Source organism: Labeo rohita, chromosome 25 (assembly GCF_022985175.1).
Source record: "Labeo rohita strain BAU-BD-2019 chromosome 25, IGBB_LRoh.1.0, whole genome shotgun sequence".
Classification (NCBI taxonomy): Eukaryota; Metazoa; Chordata; class Actinopteri; order Cypriniformes; family Cyprinidae; genus Labeo; species Labeo rohita.
The window spans coordinates 17,062,946-17,084,530 of NC_066893.1; the positions used below are offsets into that span (position 1 = coordinate 17,062,946).

The window sequence follows — 21,585 nt, forward strand, 5'->3', positions numbered from 1 at the left end:
GCAGTTTCCAATATAAATGAACATTAGAGGCAGTAAAACTGCAATTACTTGTTATCATTTTCATACACAGTTATGATTACAGCTCCATATGTTTTGCTTTCCGGTGTTGATTACTACCCCCCAAGTACTGGTAGGTTTAGGGTTTTAAGGATTGGTTAGGCAGTTGGTTAGGTAAGGATTAGGCAATGTAGCAATTTCAACGAGAGGGTGTAATTGGGTGGGGGTCGAAAATGGACACCAGACGTAAAAAGCTTACTCGGTAGCTGGAACTGGACTTAGGAGGCGGTATCCTTGGGTACGAATCCTGTGAAAAACATGACTCACGATGAAAGAGCTGAAAGGTGAGAGATCGAAAAACAAGCTACAATGGCACGCTTGCAATGATGTTTTTACGTCACATTCACTATTGTTCATACTATCAGGTAGGTTTAGGTGTAGTGCAGATGGTGCGTTATTTTAAAACGTCTCACAGTTATAGCGTCACTCAATGGACATTTCAAGTTAAAACTGCAGTGGCACGTACAAAACCAGCGTCACATAAAAGGGAAAAAAAATCAAACACTCTTTTACCGCCTCTAGTGTTAATTTCTGTTGGAAACTGCAGTGATATGTGCTTACTGGTACGTATTTCGCGTCTCGCAAAAAAGTTTTTGTGCTAACTATGCCACAAATTCAGTCAATCGAGATTACCTCATGTTAAACCTAAAACACTCCTTTTAAAAGAGTCAACTTTTTTGGCATTCATGTTGATATGTTCATTGTTGGAAATCTGCAAAAACGCACTTTTCAACGTCTTTCCCACTCAAAATCAAACTGTTCCATGTCATGCATGCAACTTTTCGGATTACGTTCGAGACCAAAAATATGCTGTCTGTTATAGTTTTCAGAAGGCTTCAGTCAAGCAGTACTTTTATCAGCTTCAAGATAATTACTTTTATCCTAAAGAGGCTGTCGGTCTTTGTTAACTACTTCTTCTCTGAGAGCAGATCTGGGCATCAAGTGGCCGAATCTGTTGGATGGGACGCCCTTCACAAAAGTGTATCGAGCGGTACAGACAGACGGCATTACCCCCTCCTAACGGTATGCTTTTGCATTTGAATGCATCCGCGAGCTCCTTCTCTGGCAGAGGGCCGCGCCACTAACATCTCTAATCCTTAAAATATTGTCAGAGCCCATGAATGCTGGCAATCCGCGCATATGTGTAATTATTCTGTAATTCCCCCACAAATGTGATTTCTCTTGCGTGCGTTGCGAGTCGTTACCCCCCACTCTTTTGTCATCCAAATAATTGTTTCTCTTTTTTGGGGGATAAATCTGGGAATGGAAAGGGTGGCTCAATAGATAGAGCGACATGAGCAAGTCTCATATGAGCATGCAATTTACATACTGATGGTTTCTCCCATCTCTTGATTTGAACAAAAGGGGCAGTTTCAAAAGATGAGTGAAAATGAGGATGAATTCAGAGGCGTCGTCTTAAAGGGAACAGTATTCTTAGTAGATATCGAAGCCAAATCACGTCCAAAGACTTGGCTACAAGACTATTGGACTGTTTTTAGATTGTTGTTTTGAGAGAAACTGTAAAATCTTAAAGTAGCGAGCAAGATTAAACAGGATTCTGGTTGAACTTAGATCATCTAAAAATCATTTAATATGCACTCTAATTTAAATTATTTCGAATTTTAAAATATTTGAACTACTTCACACTACTCTGTGGTTTCTTTCTTCTAGCCAGCAAGATTAAACAAGATTCTGGTGGAAATTTTAATTTAATGTGCTATTTAATGTGCACTATAATGTAAACTAAAAAAATGAATTCATTAATTCAAACAAATAAATTATAATGATTTTAAATGATAAAAAAACTCATTTAAAGTGATCTAAATATATATATATATATTTTATGTGAAATTAGAAATAAATAATAATAAACTTGCTGTGCATGGTGTTAAAAATAGCAGATCTTTACAGTATGAATGTCCCTCATAATAATAATCTCCAAATAATTATAATATATAAATTACAATTATTTTAAATTATAGAAAAATTCGTTAAAAGTGATCCAAATAAATATTTTTTTTTACTATGAAATTAAAATGAATAATAATACACTTGTTGTGCATGGTGTTTAAAATGCATAAAAAAGTGCCTCATAACAGTAACCTACAAATAATTACAATATATAAATTAAAATGATTTAAAATCATAAAGAAACTCATTTAAAGTGATCTAAATAAATTAATGTTTTTTTCTATGAAATTAAAAATGAATAATAATAAACGTGTTGTGCATGGTGTTTAAAACAGCAGATCTTTACAATATGAAAGTCCTTCATAACAATAACCAAATATAATTACAAATATAAAAAATATAAAAATTTTAAATGATAAAGAAACTCATTTAAAATGATTTAGATAAATTAATGTTTTTTACTATGAAATTAAAATTAAATAATAATAAACTTGCATGGTGTTTAAAATAAAAAAAGTCCCTCATAATAATAACCCACAAATAATTATATAAATTAATTACATACAAATACAAACAGTTTAACATATCAACCATGGGGGAAAAAAAATCTAAATGTCTATAATATCTCAATTATTATTAATATCTCAGAATGTTTCTCAGAGATAATAATAATAAAATAAAATAAAACCACACCTTAATAAAATAAAATAAAATCCTAAATAAATAAATAAAACAAAATAAAAAGCTTTTACTTAGGTCTCATTTCCCATCAATCTCTTTCAAGATTTCCAAGTGATCTAAGCCATGCTATCTACAATAATTTTACAACTTTAGACTCAGAAATTCTTTTTTTGTCTCATAATTTGTTCTTATGAATTTAACATACTGAAATAAAATATTACTAATGACTTTAAATCTCATGAGCTATGAAAATGCAACCAATGAGCAAGAAGATTCCCCCCCGAGCATATTCAGAGACACAATTGTCTGTCTTCCCAAGCTCTGCTCATTAATTCCACAACAATCGTCACATTTCCAAAAAGGCTGTAAAGCTTCCTTGAGAAATGAAACTGAATTTAATTCACAGCGATTGAATTGCGAGACTCAGACGCCCAGAACCTTCCCCCTCGGCTCTTCGCGACAAACTAAGACGATACCTATCCACACTGTTAATTACCAACAAGGGTTATTTGAAGGGGGACTTTGAAGATGCTGTATTCTTCTCCCTTTCAGCTCCTCATATTGGAAATAATGAGAGTGAATGGCATGGGCCGTGGAGGGGTCTTGCCAGTTTTAATTTGAAAACCTCTCCAAGTCATTGTATCTATTAAGACCTTATACTGGCAGCGGCAAACAAGCTGAACTTAAAGTGCAACTTCACACTTCTCTCTGGCTTCTTTCGGCATGCAAGAAAGGAATCCCAAATAAGCTGAGCCTGCTTGCGATTCTCTGCCTTAATTAAGACACTTGTGCCCGACTATAGGCCTTTCTTTCCCATAGTGCTGCTCACGAGTGTGTGTGTAAAACGAGCATGAAAGGAGAGAGAAACCACAGAAGAAGTGTTTGGAGAGAAAAACATAGAGATTAATTAATGGACAACTTCACTTGAATGGGATGGGGTTCGGGAGGGTGCGTGCGGGGGGAATCCGCTATCCATTAAGCGTCGCTCTGGATGGCACAAACAAGAATTCCTTCTTCTCTTTTTTGCGTTATGTTTTACTTCAGAATCAACACAAAACATTTCTGTCACTGTCTCTCTCACTTAAACAGGTTCCCGTATGAAAGGTAACAGCTTGCGCTACATAAATCCCATTCCCAGAAGCCTACTGGTTTTATGAATACATTTACTTCTTATTCTCTCTCGCTCCCTTTAATGTTTTCCTTGATCTAAGCTTATAGTTTTTCTCGACTGGGAAGACACATGGGGTCAAGGCCAGCAACAAAAGGCACGAAAAGCTGCTCTCTCATATTTCTTTGAGATTTTTTCTAATCTTCTGCGTCAACCCTGAGTGACTCAGTGTTAAGTCAGATTATAAACAGTGGCTTTAAAGCACAGAGATCCTGTGATCTCGAGGGGATTTGGCCACTGCTTGGGGTGCCCAGGTTCGTGATGTCACTCTTCAGGCTGTCACTCATTGTACATGGTGGGCTGGTGTGGCTATCAGTGTCATTTAGTGATGGATCGGGTTAGAAGGGCTTTCATAAGCAGACTTTGCACGCTGTGATGGAGGTATTTCATTAAGGTGTGAGTGTACATGTGTCCAATTAAAGCAGGGCACCATTTGAGGCCATTAAGTTAAAGGGATAGTTCACCCAGAAATGAAAAATCTGTCATTAATTACTCACTCTTATGTTGTTTCAAACCTGTAAGACCTTCGTTCATCTTCAGAACACAAATTAAGATATTTTTAATGAAATCCAAGAGCTTTCTGAACCTGAGTAGACAGCAACGAAATACCATATTCAAGGCCCAAAAAGGTAGTAAGGACATTGTTAAAATATTCCATGTGACATCAGTGGTTCAACCCTAATTTTATGAAGCTACAAAAATATTTTTGTCCGCAAAAGCCAAAAATAACGACTTTATTCAACAGTTTCTTCTCTTCTGTGTCAGTCTATTTCATACGATGCCGTTTTAGTGCCTTGTTAAAAAATGTTTTAAAAAATCGAAGATTATGAGATTAAAGTCGTAATTTTTCTAGAATAAAGTTTTTTGCGAAAATTTTTTGAAAAATTGCCAGAATGAAGTGGAAACATTTTTAAAATAAAGTCAAAATGTTTCGAGAATGAAGTCGAAAATGTTTAGAGAATAAAGGTGAAATATTTCAAGAATAAAGTTGAAATGTTTCAAGAATAAAGTTGAAATTTCGAGAATTAAGAAATGTTTTGAGAATGAAGTCAAAACTGAGAATAAAGTAAAAATTACAAGAATAAAGTTGAATTTTTTTCAAGAATAGTCGAAATTGCGAGAATAAAGTTGAAATATTTCAAAAATAAAATCGAAGTGTTTTGAGAATAAAATTGAAATTACAAGAATAAAGTAGAAATTCTGAGAATATTGTCGAAATGTTTCAAGAATAAAGTTGAAATGTTTCAAGAATAAAGTTGAAATTTAGAGAATAAAGTCAAAATGTTTCAAGAATAAAGGCGAAATTATGAGAATAAAGAGAGTATAGCCTGCGCATGCAAATGGCCTAGATTGGGAGCACAGGGAAAAGTTGCCAGGCCACCAGAATTAATCTGAATATATGTGGGATCATTATCAGAAGTCATATCATATGCTTGGAAATAATATATCACGTCTTTGGTTGCATTCATTAGGCCTACTTGTAGTGTACCAGCCACCCAATAATAGCAATAAGCTTTGTGCTTTTGGTACTTTTATATATAGCAAAGTCTCCGCTTTCAAAATCGGTGAGTTTTATAGTGAAATACAAACAATGTTCTAAATGTTGATGCGGACTCAAACTCGATAACATTGGTTACACTGTTGTCTTTTCTAAGGTATATAAGTGACTACGCACAAGTTTTTTTATTTACGGTATAATACACTAAATAATTGGAAATAATATTTTATGTCTTCCATTCATTATTTGTAGAGCACCAGCCACCCAGTAATCGCAATAATTGTATGCTTTGTTGCTTTTAATATAACACAGCTTAGCTTTCAAATGTCAGCTTTATCACAAAATACAAATTATAAATGTATTTTCCCTCTTTATTTCAAATTTATAGCACAATATAAACGTGAAGGAACATCAGAAGGAATAAAAAGAACAATATAGCCTAATTTAATGAAACAAATGTCTCACTATAATCGGAAAGATGACTGAGTCACATGCTGCTTAAACTGAGGCGAATACAGCGATCTGTCCCACCACATCAGAAAGCATGAAAAACACATTATTAATCGACACAGTGTTTGTATTTCACTATAAAACTGACAGATTTTGAAAGCTGAGACTTTGGAATATCTCCTGGTGCTCCCAAATCCAGGCCATTTGCATGCGCAGAAGGCTAGAATATACTCTCAGAATATTATAACTTTAATCTTGTAATTGCTATGAATTAATTCCTGTAATTTTGACTTTATTCTTGAAACATTTCAACTTTATTCTCGTAATTTTGGCATTATTCTCAAAATATTTTGACTTTATTCTTGTAAAATTTTGACTTTATTCTCGTAATTTCAAATTTATTCTCGTAATATTTCAACTTTATTCTCATAATTTTGACTTTATTCTCAAAATATTTCTACTTTATTCTCATAATATTTTGACTTTATGTAATATTTTGAATTTGTACTCGTAATTTCAACTTTATTCTCGAAACCTTTTAAACTTTATTCTCGAAATACTTCACATTTATTCTCGTTATTTTGACTTTATTCTCAAAACATTTAGACTTTATTCTTATAATTTTGACTTTATTGTCGAAATATTTCAACCTTATTCTCATCATTTCGACTTTATTCTCAAAGTATTTCTACTGTATTCTCATAATATTTCTAATTTATTCTCTGAATATTTTGACTTTATTCTCAAAACACTTCAACTTGATTCTCGTAATTCTGACTTCTTGAAACATTTTGACTTTATTCTCATAATATTTAGACTTTATTCTCAAAACATTTAGATTTTATTCTTGTAATTTCGACTTTCTCAAAATATTTCAACTTTATTCTTGTAATATCTACTTTATTCTCTAAATACTGCGACTTTAATTTTGTAATCTTAGATTTTTTTTTATGTGGCACTTCAAATTTAAAAGTGCCACATAAAAAAAATCTAAGTTTTTTTTAAAGATTTTTTTAAAAATTAATTTAAAGTGACTGACTGCACAATGTCATTAATGACCAAGTACAGTTTCTTTACATTTAATAAATGCCTAGATACCTGTCACTACTACTAATAATACCCTGTTTGTTATATAAAATCAGTTCAGTTCATGTATTAACAAATCTATTTTAATTTAACATCATTCCTTTAGTGTTAAACTTCAGCCCTGAGTGTATCCTGCATGAGAAAGAAGCTAGTGTTCAAATAATGGCCAGATTAGCCTGAACAGATGGAGGGGTCACAGTCCAACAGCTAAACACAGAGCACATAAAGACAATGTTTAAGCAGAGTCTATTCCCTCCCAAAGACAATGTCAATCAAACCGACTTAAAATTTCTGATGGACATCTTTACAACACTCCTTAAACAGGTGGAGAACACGCAAGTGTCACAAAGCAACACATCCTCCGTGAAGACATTAAAACTGTCCACAAACATTATTAATCAGCTTGTAAGAGATAAAAATGCTGCTTTGAGTCTCTCAAACATCCTACATTCAACAGTATTGTTTCCCGATGTTTGTAATGGTCAAATCAATTACTCTAGAGCCCGAAATGGCTATTATGCAAGTTGTTCTTTTTACATACGATTTGATGTGATTTCTTTGTGTAACTCTTTGGCCTGACATGACTCAATCCCTTTCATGTGATCTGTAAAAGCGCGTTTGTCAGCATCCGCATTGTCTTGTTATCTTAAAACCCTTTGACGTTGGAGGTAATAGTTAACATGTCTTTAAAGTAGTCAAAGATCTGCTACCAAAGCCCAGCATGTTCCACTGTCAGTCTCTCCTCATTAACAAGAGAAGAACAATCCACAGGAAGGAGACAAGACAGTCAAGACGGACTGATTTCGGCCCAACAATCCCTCATTGTACAGCTTCTTATATGTATAAGTCTAGTCTGAGCTAATTGAATTTAAAATGAGATCTTCCCTCAAGGTTCATTCATTATCAGAGTCCCAACAGAAGCACAATGGTTCGCAAGAACCAATGGCAGTGCAACGAGGCACGTTTAGATATTTGTTATGTAGCTTCGCTATATGTGCTTTGGCAGGCCGTACCTGCAGTGGTGCAAACAAGAAGTTTGCTCTTCGGTGGGCAGGGTCTGATGCACCCTCGTCCTTTGTGCGTGTGCAGAGAGGGTGGACCCGGTGGGCTTTGATTCTCAAACAGACTCCCTTTTCAGACGCTTCCCCCGAGCCTGGCTCTGAGCTTCTCTGCTCACATCCTCGGAAAATTCGGGAGGAGAAAAAGTTTATGGAAGCGAGCAGTAGTTTATTCACCAGGCCGCCAAGGCCTTTCAGAGCCTTGAGAGTGAGAGTCTATAAGGAGGCAATCAAGCATGTGCTGGGAATAAGCTCAGTTGCCTTCCTACCTGTGACGGCCCCCCTCAAGTGCGGCTAAGAGACTCATTGAATGGAGGGAAGAACAATGGGCGAGAGGAACAAACAATTCAGAGAAGTCTATCATTCTGTATGCTGTTATCTTAGGCACTGAATAAAAGCAGACTCCCCCCTCTTTCGGCCCGACAGTCAGCACTATTTTCAGGGACCAGTAGCACTCCTCAGGTCCCTTTCAGAGGCCCTCAACAGGTTCACGAGGGCAAGAAGTGCAGTATATTAAAAAAAACTGAGGTAGTAACTTCACTTGACTGAAGTCACAGAGAGTCTAAAGTGAGCAGCGAGAGCTGCCGAGAAAAGCCTTTGTTTTGGATTTCATTGGCATGACGTATAAACCAAACAAGCTGAAATATGCTCGCTAATTTAAAATATCTATATTTATAAAAAAGCATATGTTTCAGTTACATTTTAAATTTAGTTTCAATTAAATTTCTTTTTTTTTTTTTTGCAAAAGTGGACCATACAACTCATTTGCTATATTTTAAGCCTCACAAAGCCATATGATACTGCTTTAAAAGAAAAATGTTGGTCATTACTCGCCTTTGTCACCATTCACTTTCATTGTACGGAAAAGAGCTTTTGTTTGACTTTAAACTCCATAGAAAAAATGCTGGTTTTGAAAAACATCAGAGAATGATTACATCATTTTAAATGACAATTTAGCAAAAAATAATAAAACACATCTCAATTAATTTCCATTACATCCTCATTTCTCTTCCTTTCTTCACCTTTCTTAGGCAAAAAGCCTCTCAAGTAATGCCATCCAAGACCGTAAGCTCTTGTGTAAAGTCGTAAAGCAGGGTTTCCTGGCCACCAGTGCTTTTCCTCACAGATGCACTGGCCCCTGCCTGTGGGAAACGGGAAACCATGACTTATCTGAACATATGGTTTCCCAATTCAAGTCAAAATGTCTGAGCCCTGTTGCATCTGGTGCCATTTTAGTTGGTTAAAAATGCCACACAGGACTGTGACGAAAGGAGAAGAAATGGAGGAAAATACAGTTATTACACACCCATGGGCTCATTTTTTCAGCTCATTAGCCACTGGCCTCCGTGACCAATTAGGCTTTGTCACCATTGCCGGGGTCATTATGCTCACATCTTCTTGCATGCTCATTCAGCTGTCTTTAGGGAGAAAATAAAAGACGGAGAAAGAGAGCTCATTGATAGAAGCAGGAAAAGGCAAACCCTTATAAATTGATTGAAAATTAAAGAGAAAGTCACAATGAGATCATTTCACATCATGTCTTCATGAGCAGGAATGTGTGGGATTTACAGATGATGCCTTAATGACCCCTAACTGATGCGCGCCACAGTTTTTTTAGACGTTTAAACGAGCGGAAACCTTTACCCAACACACTCGCTCTCGCAAATGTTTCGTTTTCAAGCTTGTTTCGCTAATCCCACAAAGTGGCTGCGTAATTACGAGACAATAAAACCAAACGCCTCACCTGAAGTCATAAGTTAATCTCTGCTTAAAAACTCAGCAAGCGACCTAAGGCAAAAGCCAGTTGAGATTTCGGTAAATGCGTTACCTCCCCTGTGCAGGTCAGTTACTGGCCAGTATGTGTAAATGGGGTCCATGGGGAGAGGGTAGAGCCGATGTCAATCACAAAGTTAGGCCATACAAAAGACCATAATTGGCGTGGGTCCACCTCATCCCTGCATCCGAGAGCACTGTTGGCCCCGTGGGGCCTTGTGAACCCCCCACCACCCCCAGACTGACCACAGTCTATTTATCAGAGATGGGGGGCAGCTTGGCAGGCCGTACACACACTCCCCTGCATAAGCATTGCACACACTCTGACACACAAACACACACATACACACAACCCAAACAAATATGCTGCGGGGACCGTGGCAGACACACCATGTAACAACAAATTTACAACAGGCGCACCATGGAAATGGCTGGGTCAATATGATGACTAATGGTGTAACACTGTGTGGATAATGGACGAGTGTGAAAAAATAACAGATTACATGTTTATCTTAAGTGATCAGAGAATCATCGAAAGACTGAAGATCATTTGCTGAGTAAAGAAAATGAAGGAAACGTCAGGAAAATTAATGTGATAGATCATAAAAGCGCAATGTTAGACAAACAGATTTAGCTATCATAGACAGATAAATAAATAGACAAAATTATAACATTTAAATAATAAACAAATATATAACAGATAGATAGATAGACATTTAAAAATAAATATTATTTAAATATGACTGATAGATAGATAGATTGATAGATAGATTTTAAAAATAAATAGATAGATAGATATTAAAAATAAATATTATTTAAATAAATATATAAGATAGATAGATGACATTTAACAAACAATATATAACTGATGATAGATAGATAGATAGATATTAAAAATAAATATTATTTAAATAAATATATAAGATAGATAGATAGATGATAGATAGATACATAGATAGATAGATAGATAGATAGATAGATATTAAAAATAAATATTATTTAAATAAAAATATAAGATAGATTTTAAAAATAAATATATAACAGATAGATAGATGATAGATAGATAGAAAGATGGATAGATGACATTTAAATAATAAATATATAACTGATAAATAAATAATATTTTATATATATATATATATATATATATATAACAATAGAATGATAGATATATAGATAGATATTAAAAATAAATATTATTTAAATAAAAATATAACAGATAAAAATAGATAGATAGATAGATAGATAGATAGATAGATAGATAAATATAGATATAGATAGGTAGATTTTAAAAATAAATATTGAAATAAAAATATGAAACAGATATATAAATAGATAGATAGATAGATAGATAGACAGATAGATAGATAGATAGATTTTAAAAATAAATATTTATTTATAACTCAAATAAATAAATAAAAATATGAAACAGATAGATAGATAGATTTAAAAAATAAATAAATATTTAAATATAACTCAGATAAATAAAAATATGAAACAGATATATAGATAGATAGATAGATAGATAGATAGATGACATTTAAATTATAAAACAATATATAACTGATAGATATCTAAAAAAAAATAAAATATTATTTAAAAATATAACAGATATATATATATATATATATATATATATATATATATATATGTAATTTTTTTTTTTTTTTTTTTTTCAAATGCCAGCAGTTCCCAGCAGGCCATGTGTTCACTCTCTCTTTAAATGAATAGGAAACCAGGCTGCAAACAGCAGGCTGAACAGTAGGCTAATTCCCTGTGTTTAATACAAAGGAACCAATTATATGCTAATCAGCACATCTCAGCACTGCTTCAGCTCCCCATCCTTCACCAGCAGCTCAAGATAACAGTTAGTCATGCTTCCCTTTAAAGCCTCTGACTTCTCCTCTAATAGGCTCACTATAGGCTAATCTGTCAGTTAAAGTCTCCTATAGAGGTGTCAAATTAATTCATTGAGACTATGGTGCAAATTAGCAGAAATATTCAATAATATTCTTACCAAAAGTAGCATAAAGTGACCCTGAAAGTATTAGTGCGTTTGAGTCATACCTAAAATGTAGTTATGTCATTGGATCAAATTTAATTTTAAGACAAAATGCATGGAATTTAATCAGTAAACTTCACAACAAATATTTTGTTATTTTTCCCATGATAAAACAATAGATTTACTATTCAGATACAAGACGATAAGTATTTGTTTATTTTTTTTGTTGCCAGATATTAGTGTAACATGTCCACAGCTGTGAGGAAATACACCTGTGGTTATAAGACACCTGTGTGAATGAGAGGAAACAAATAAACTTGCTTAAAAAATTTAAAAAATAGATAATTATTTAAAAAAAAAAAAAACAGCTTAATTTGTTTGACATTTGTTATCTAACGCATGCAAATTCAGACATTTTTAGGTGTGATTTAAATGCCAAAATTGTGTTTGGGCCTCTTTTTTTTACATTAACAAAAATACATGAATAAATAAATCAGTGACTGTTGAAATGAACTGCTCAACTTCATCTTTGCACCCCAAATTCTTTCACTTTTCACAAATGTCAATCAAAGCCATCAAAACCAGCATCAGCACCAGAGGAAGTGAGTTGAGCACGTCTTGGCTAATCATTAGCAACCTTTTGTCTTTTGGCAAAATCAAACAGCATGCCTTACACTCTTTCATCAGGCCGATTCAGTCAGCCCAATTGTTTTAATATGAACTTCCTTGAGTGTTTTCATTAAGTGTAGACTAGCCCCCTGCTATCCAAGCAGCCTCACCCCCTCAGCATATCTCCACCCCCAAAGACCCGAAGAGTCTTTCTTAATCAAATGTACATTTACTAGTCGCTTGACTTGAGACATCTGCCCTAAGCAACCAGTCAATATTGTGGCCCCAGTTCAAAGCAGTCAGTTCATTAGCTGTGTCAGCTTTACAACCAGAAGGTAATGGGTTTGAAAGTGAGCAACGACAATGCGCGGCAATGCAGGCCTCATTTAATAGTGATTTATCACCAGCCAAAAGCCCTGTTTAACCTTTGGCCAGTGCAGACCTCCCTTCCTCTCTCAAAGGATCTATTGTCAGCTCCCCAGGGTATCTTACTGTGTGAATAAGGAAAAGATGATCTAGTTAAAGTCACATTATATCACTAGTCATATCAGTAGAACGGAATGCGCAGATAGTTTTCAAACGGTTCATTTTCTGTTACGTAACGAATAATATTTCAGCGTAGGTGAATGTATTCATTTTATATTCTATTTTAGAAAGGAAGAAAAGAATATATATGTATGTATAATTTTGTTCTACATGTTATTTTAAGAAAAAATTAAAAACATCCATTTATCAAAATCCTGTCTGTAGATATATATATATATATATATATATATATATATATACACACACACACAAATTATATTATGGAAAAAAATGAAAAACACCTATTTATACAAAAGGCATTTATTCTTGTAATTACACCTTTATTCTCAAAATATTTCAAATTTATTGTCATAATTTTGACTTTATTCTCAAAATATTTTAAATTTATTCTCATATTGCTACGACTTTATTCTCAAGATTTTGACTTTATTCTCAAAATATTTCAACTTTATTTTCATAATTTCAACTTTATTCGCACAATATTTCGACTTTATTCTCGTAATTTTGACTTTATTCTCAAAATATTTCAAATTTATTCTCGTATTGCTACAACTTTATTCTTGGATTTTTAACTTTATTCTCAAAATATTCCAACTTTATTCTCATATTGCTATGACTTTATTCTCGTAATTCTGACTTTATTCGCACAATATTTCGACTTTATTCTCATAATTTTGACTTTAATCTCAAAATATTTCAACTTTATTCTGTAATTTTGACTTAATTCACAAAATATTTAGACTTTATTCTCAAAATTTTGACTTTAATGTCAAAATATTTTTACTTTATTCCTGAAATATTTTGACATTATTTTCATATTGCTACAACTTTAATTTTGTAATTCTTCTAATTTCAACTTTATTTATGTAATTTCAACTTTATTCTCGTAATTTTGACTTCATTCTCAAAATATTTCGACTTTATTTTCATAATTTCGACTTTAATCTCAAAATATTTCAACTTTATTCTCGTAATTTTGACTTCATTCGCAAAATATTTACTTTATTCTCGAAATATTTCGACATTATTTTCGTATTTCTACAACTTTATTCTCGTAATTTTGACTTTATTCTCAAAATATTTCAACTTTATTTGCATAATTTCAACTTTAATCTCAAAATATTTCGTCTTTATTCTCATATTGCTACGACTTTATTCTTGTAACGACTTTATTTTCAAAATATTTCAACTTTATTCTCGTATTGCTACAACTTTATTCTCATAATTTTGACTATTTTTTAATGTGATACTAAAACACTGTCTTATATATGTAAACACACATATATATACACACAGATTGCATTTTTATAAATAGGTGTTTTTAATTATTTTTCTTTAAAATGTAGAAGAAAAAATATTATAAATAATAATATTTTTATATATATATATATATATATATATAGTCTGATCTATCTATATATATATTTGGACTTCACTGTTCAATAATAATAACAGAATTGTTATTTTTTTCAGAGATCATTATATTATTTTCAGCCATTCTTCTTTTTTTTTTATTTTTTTTTTTTTTTAGGGTATTATGCCTTAAAAGATGCCAGCAGTTTTGATTGTTAGGTCAACCATACCTTTAACAGATCACAACCTCATGTTCAGCATTTTGACACTCAAGAAATGAGCAAATCATAACTAGGATTGAGTTTGAAATGCAGAGGTTTGTGATGCTCAAAAAAGATGCTGTAAAAATTTGTCGGAGTAAAAGGCTTTTGGTTGCTATTATGGCATTTAGTGACAGAAGCATCAGGTTGAGCATGTGCTGTTATTTTCTAGTGATCTAATGCAGTTAGGGCCTGTTAAGTAGCTTAATGACAGGAGGACAATACGGATGCTTGGTGTGGCCCATATGGGCCGCATAGGTCTTTGACAGCACCCTCTGCACTTTATTAACCACATGTCTTACCAGCGCTTAGTAAACTGTTTTGTTAACAAAGCTCTGGCAGGAAGAAGAAAAAAAAAGGGGGTCGGCGTTGAAAATGTGAACAGTTGGTGCGATGTAAAGACACTGTTTTCTGCGGAGAGCCTGATGGCGCCCCCCTCCTCCCTATCCGCCTCACCTCCCTCCCTGCCTTCACAGTCTACGCCACTCCGCCCCATCCTTACAAGGCCTGGCTTAGTCACACCAGCTGCCTGGACCATTCTTCACTGCTTGAGCTGCCCCCTGTCAGGACCAGAAGCTCCGGTCTTCCTTCCCTATGGCTAAAGAGAAAGAAGCAGACGGGTTAAGTGGGCCAGAATCCAGGGGTCTGGAGATGAAGTGATCAAAACAATGCAGATATTGGAACCACTAAAACACAGAGAACTTTACCGACTAGTCAGGAAGACTAGTTAACAGCTACTTTGGTTGTGGGGGCTATTTACGATGGAATCATTTGAAGAAATATTACGGAAAAGGCAAACTTAAACAATATTATGCTTTAGAGATAAGCACCAACAAAAAAGATTTTACAGTTCTTATAAAACACCTTTACATTAAACCATTTAATATATAATTATATATTTATATTATTGCATTTTTATAATTATATTATACATAAATATATAATTAGTATTTAAATATTGTTATAATATTCAATTATTATTCAGATATTACTTCAGTACATAAATACAAAATATAAGTTTAATATCTTACATTTTTATATATAAATATTTTTATTATACATTATATAAATGGTATATTAAAAAGAATGTAATATTTATACAATAATATATAAAATATATAATATAATGCAAACACATAATATAATAATATTTAAATATGAAAAAATACAATTAAATACATATTTACATTTTTTATTTTTTATATAAATATATACGTTAATACAATAAAAATACTAATGTATAAATATTTCGTAAATTAATAATATATTAATATATATATATATATATATATATATATATATATATATATTATGAGGTTCTTTTTTCTCTTTCTTTTATAATATATTGACATTATATAAAATGTAATTTATTTTTTTATTTGACTTTATTTTTAGCCATTCTCACACTCAACAAATAGGCAAATCTTAGCTAAGATTAAGTTTAAAATATAGACACTTGTGAAGCCCAAAAATGCCTAAAGAGTACTAAACTGTTATAAAACAACTCAGTAAATACAATTTTGGCTTTTGTAGGGTATTATGCATATATAACAATATAATATAATAATATTTAAATATGAATAAATACATACATTTAAATACATATTTCATATTTTAGATTTATATATATATATATATATATATATATATATATATATATATATATATATATATATATTTATGTGTGTGTGTGTGTTAATACAATTTAAATTATTAATGTATAAATATTTCAATACAAGGTTTTCTTATTCTCATTCTTTTGTTTTTATTGTAAACATTATATAATATATTGACTTTATATGAAATATAAACATATATATATATATAAGATTATATATATATACTAAAATTATGTTTCTAATATAGATACTTGTGATGCCCAAAAATGCCTAAAAAATTACAAAAAAAAAAGTACACAAATGTTGTAAAACAACTCAGTAAATAAAATTTTTGTAGGGTATTACGCATGTAAAAATGTATATTAATATATTAAATATAGAGTAATATAATGCATAAATTTTTAAATATGAATAAGTAAAAATACAATTTAAATAAATATTTCTCATATTAGATATTATATATATACGTTAATGCAATACAAAATATTAATGTATAAATATTTCATAAATATTACAAATATTTTACAAGGTTTACTTTTTCTCATTCTTTTGCTTACAGAGTAAACATTATATAATATACTGCCATTATATGTAATATAATTTATGTATTTTTTCAAAGATCAGGACATTATTTTCAGCCATACTGACACTCAACAAATAGATACATCTTAGCTAAGATTAAGTTTGTAATATAGACACCTGTGATGCCCAAAAATGCCTAAAAAGATTCTTTAAAACAAATACAAAGTACAACAATATCATTAAACAACTCAGTAAATACAAATTTTTTTTTTTAGGGTATTGTGCTACATAATAAATAATAATATATAAAATACATAACATTATAATCCATAAATATTTCAACATAAATTAATAAAAATACATTTAAATACATATTTAATATTTTAGAATTTACATAAATATATACAGTGATTCCAATACAAAATATGAATGTATACATATTTTATAAATATTAAATATATTTTACAAGGTTTTCTTTTTTCTGATTCTGTTGCTTTCAGAGTAAACATATAATATATTGACATTATATGAAATATTATTTATTTATTTTTACAGAGATTATGACATTATTTTCAGCCATTTTGACACTCAACAAACAGGCAAATTGTAGCTGAGATTAAGTTTGAAATATAGACACATGTGATGCCCAAAAATGCCTAAAAAGAATGTGCTGATTGGAATTCCAGTACAGATGTTCAGTCAGCTGTTTAAGAAAACCAACCAACCAAAGCAAAAAGAAAGAAAGAGAAACAACACAATGCAGGCAAAATGAACTCCATTTAGAGCCTTACAATAATCCTTTTCTACCCTGACAGAATTTGTTACATTTCAATTTTCTTTGAAGTAGTTTTCGGCACATTTGATGGCGAGCTTCGAAAGCACAGCATTATCGGCGCAAGAATGGGGCTTTTCAAGGTGTTTATAGATTTCAAAGATCTCTCTCTTGGAGAGCACAGATTGTGTGGTCTGATTGGCTCATTCCCTCAAGAGTCACTTGAAAAATCCGCAGTATTTGGTCTAACTCCCGATACTATGCGCAAGCCATCCTAAGACTCCAAGGCATTCGCTTTGTGGCGGAATCTGCTTAGGTTTAGTAAGCATAAAGAAGTCCTCGCGCACACGTACGCACCCTTTCCACAAAAAGGTTCCCGAGTGCTAAAATCGAGGAACGGAGCGACCCATCCACTAAGCAAACAGAATGAACTAATGGATCAGCCATCTTCTCCTCCCATTCCAATTATCCAGAGCCATGTTAAGAATATGGCCACGTCGGTAAACGCTGATGCTAATACAGATAATCCCTTACATACATATACATATCACATTCAGACCGGTCACTTAGCCACCGAACCACCCAAGCAGTCAGAGTGCAGGAGTTGAGACCGCCAACAGAGAGAAAGTGCATCCTTCAGGTTTGAACAAGCTAATGAGGAATATGTAAATGATGCGGGGGCTTATGAGATTACCACTTGTTTGATAGTTATTACAGGTGTTAGTAAACCAGAATTAGGAGCCCAGTTAATGCTGCTCCATTCAGACCCTGATTGATCCCTTAATACAGGCATTTGTGGTCATGTTTGCTTCCCTGAATTGTGCTGTGGTGGGTCCAACGCTAAGTTGCTTTCCATTTCTCTGGCCTCTGAACACAACGACACAGCATACCTGGAAACCTTCACATCCAGTTGCACTGATAAGAACAGTTGCTCTGTGAAAGTATCCGTCTTATATTTCCCTCGCTTTGGAAGCTGCGCTCGCGAGTTAAAGAAGTCATTAAGCTTATCCAGACGCAACAAAAGAAAGATTTTGCAACGGCAAACAGGAGTGTCAAATCAAACAGAGATTTGCCAAAGAGGCTTTGGCGAGTTGGTGAGGTCCATACCAATTTGGAGATTTCAGTGCTCTCTTTCTCACTCTTGGGAAAATCACTGGACTTGTTTGAAGAGGACAAAAGCACTAAATATGAAGAGAACAACTCGAGAACGTTATGTAAGATTCAGCAAAACATTCCTCAAAGTGAAACAAAGCGGAATGTAGAAACTGTGAAGGCTTAACTAAACAAGTCTGTCTAAAACTACAAGTCAGAAGTTTTTGAACAGTAAGATTTTTTTTTTTAAAGACGTCTCTTTTGTTCACCAAGCCTGCATTTATTCAGTCCAGAGTACATCAAAAACAGTAAAATTGTGAAATATTTTACTAATAAAAATAACTGTTTTCTATTTGAATATAGTTTAAAATGTAATTTATTCTTGTGATCAAAGCTGCATTTTCAGCATCATTACTCCAGTCTTCAGTGTGTCACATGATCCTTCAAAAAACATATGCTCTAATATGCTGATTTTCTGCTTAAAAAATTATATTATTATCAGTATTTTTTTCAGAATTCTTTTTTCAGGATCCTAAGATTTATCTGAAATAAAAGCTATACCAGCTTGGGAAAACAAGTTTTTTTGGGGAAAGAAATAGAAATTAATACTTTTATTCAGCAAGGATGCTTTAAATTGATCAAAAGTGATGATAAAGACATTTATAATGTTACAAAAGATTTTTATTTCAAATTCTTCGGAACTTTCTAGTCATCAAAGAAACTCGAAAAAAATTTATACTCAGCTGTTTTCAACATAAGAATAATAAATGTTTTTGAGCAGCAAATCAGAATATTAGAATGATTTCTGAAGGATCGTGTGACTGGATTAATGATGCTAAAAAATCAGCTTTGAAATCACAGAAAAAAAAATTACATTTTAAAATATATTCAAATACAAAGCAGTTATTTATTTAACAGTAAAAATATTTTTAAAACGATTGTTTTTGCTGTACTCTGAATTAAATAAATGCAGAGTACAAATAATAAAGGTTTGGTGAGCAGAGGAAATTTTAAAAAAAAAACATTAAAAATCTTACTGTTCAAAAACTTTTGACTGGTAGTGAATTTGACCAAAAAAAAAAGGTAAACTAAAGTGATATTTACATTGGTATTTTAAATTTGTCTGAATTCCTCAACCACAGTCAAATTTCCCTGTCTAAGTCTGCAATTGTCAGGACCAGCTGACCATGAATATCCTGTGAGACAATCAGTTTAAGACAATGAAACAGCATGTACTGCAGGAACATTGCTCACTGCAATTTCCTTCACCTGGACAGAACAATGGTCGAACATTTGTTTAGAAATTTCAAGCTAATTACTGAGCAGATCTTTCTTCAGGAGTATCTAAAACACATTCCTAAGTTTACTTTTATAGATAAATAGAAGTTTTCACCAAAGTATAAAAAATCATAAATATTAAAATTGTACACAAATGAAAAAAATTGTACAGAATGATACAATTTTTAAGAAATTAAGTATTGTAGCAAGGCCATAGGCCAAAAACACAACTAAAATGAGCCTCTTTATCAGAAAATTAAAATATTTCATGAAGATACCACTGTAATAATCTAGTTAAGTTTAGGGCTATTAACCTATGTTGGAGTTTTAAAAAAATTTAAAGTATTTAAAGTAAAAAAAAAAAAAAAAAAAAAAAAAAAACAAAACCTGTATTCTGATTAACAGTATTGTTGTACAATCATATCAGCAAACTATTTACAATGTCAACATAAATCCAGTCCTTTTACTTTATGATGCAATTCGCTATCCTTGTGAGAATTATGTATTATTCAGTTCCGTGTGATCGTAATTACTGTGAAAATGCATTGCAAATTCATGGGAAAACCCACTTAAATAGTCTTAGAATAGATGGCTTAAGAATTATGAATTCAAAAGACTTTCTCTGCCGGATCCGAGCTGGCATCGCCCTCTGCTGGCGGCCAAACGAAATACAATTCTGGACGTACCGTGCGTAAGTTTTCATATTAGCCCTAAATAAATACAAAAAATACATTTTATGATGGGACGGGAATGGGAAATTTACATTTCTTTTAGGTTCATCAGAACGAAAAAAAAAAACCTTTCAGTGGAATGACAATAATTCACAGGTTAATGTTTTAATCGTTTATTTGTAATGTTTAGATAAGTTAAAAGAGTTAAAAAAAATGAACGTTCTTGAAAACTAACAGCTAACTGTAGATACCTAAAAGAAATAGATAATATTTTGTTCAGGTTAAACGTCGTAATCTTGATAAAGGTTCTTCATTAATGATAAAAAACGTTATGTTGTTAAAAATAAGCGTCTTTCAAAAACAATGATTGAGACAAACAAGAATATAAAGTTATAAATGCTTTTAAACACTTCGGACATTTTCATTAAGCCAAATAAATATTAAGATTTAAATTGGGTGAACGTGCTATTCAGTGTGCTTGTAAACAAATGATCTTTCTCTCGTTTCCCCTGAGAAAAAAAAAAAAGCTAAATACCATGTCATTTCAACTCTGTTGCACCGTTTTAAAATTGATTGTGTTCCGCAACCTGAGGCGAATTAGCCCTATGCATTTAAACGTTTTCAATGGTATGTCGGTTTCTTGTGTTCCTCTTGTTCCAAATGTGGCCAACAACACAAGCGCGGTCATTGTAACAAGGCGCTATTCCTCCCTCGAAAAGACCAGGAACGATGGGAATTCCAGAAACGAGTATTATTTTGGAGGTGCCACCTATTTGCTGCTCATAAAAACAATATTTAGGTTGTGCTTGAGCGTTACCTCGTTGAATAGGCCCTATTCATGTGGGGTTAAGAGTGTAGCGTGGGTCCTGTGAGGAGGTAGCGTGGGTCCCTGTGTTTCGGGGAGGAGCTGTCAGGGCTTCGGAGGAGCGGGAGAATAGGGACCCGCCAGAGTCTCTTGCTTGGGTTCGAACTGCGGTGATTTAACTGCATAATCGGATTGAAAGTGAGCCGCGGAATTTATGTCAGTTCACATTTCATCAAACGGCGAGTGTGAATTGAAGTCGACAGAACAGAGGGTTAATCCAGAACTAAAGCCAAAATAATTAGGGGCCCCCATCTAATCTCCTGCTCATTCTAACACCCTTGAATGACATTAAAATATGGCAACGCTTGCTGTTG

The 21,585-nt window shown here is 32.7% G+C and overlaps 1 protein-coding gene across 1 annotated transcript in view; it reads right to left on the reverse strand.

Moving 5' to 3' along the window:
- The window catches only part of dbx1b (developing brain homeobox 1b), a 38,370-nt gene extending 23,351 nt beyond the window's left edge, over positions 1–15,019 (reverse strand). The window contains exon 1 of the mRNA XM_051099303.1: positions 14,909–15,019. The gene's annotated coding sequence lies outside the window, so the exon portion shown is untranslated. The remainder of the gene's footprint in view (positions 1–14,908) is intronic.
- Between the last annotated feature and the right edge of the window lie 6,566 nt (positions 15,020–21,585).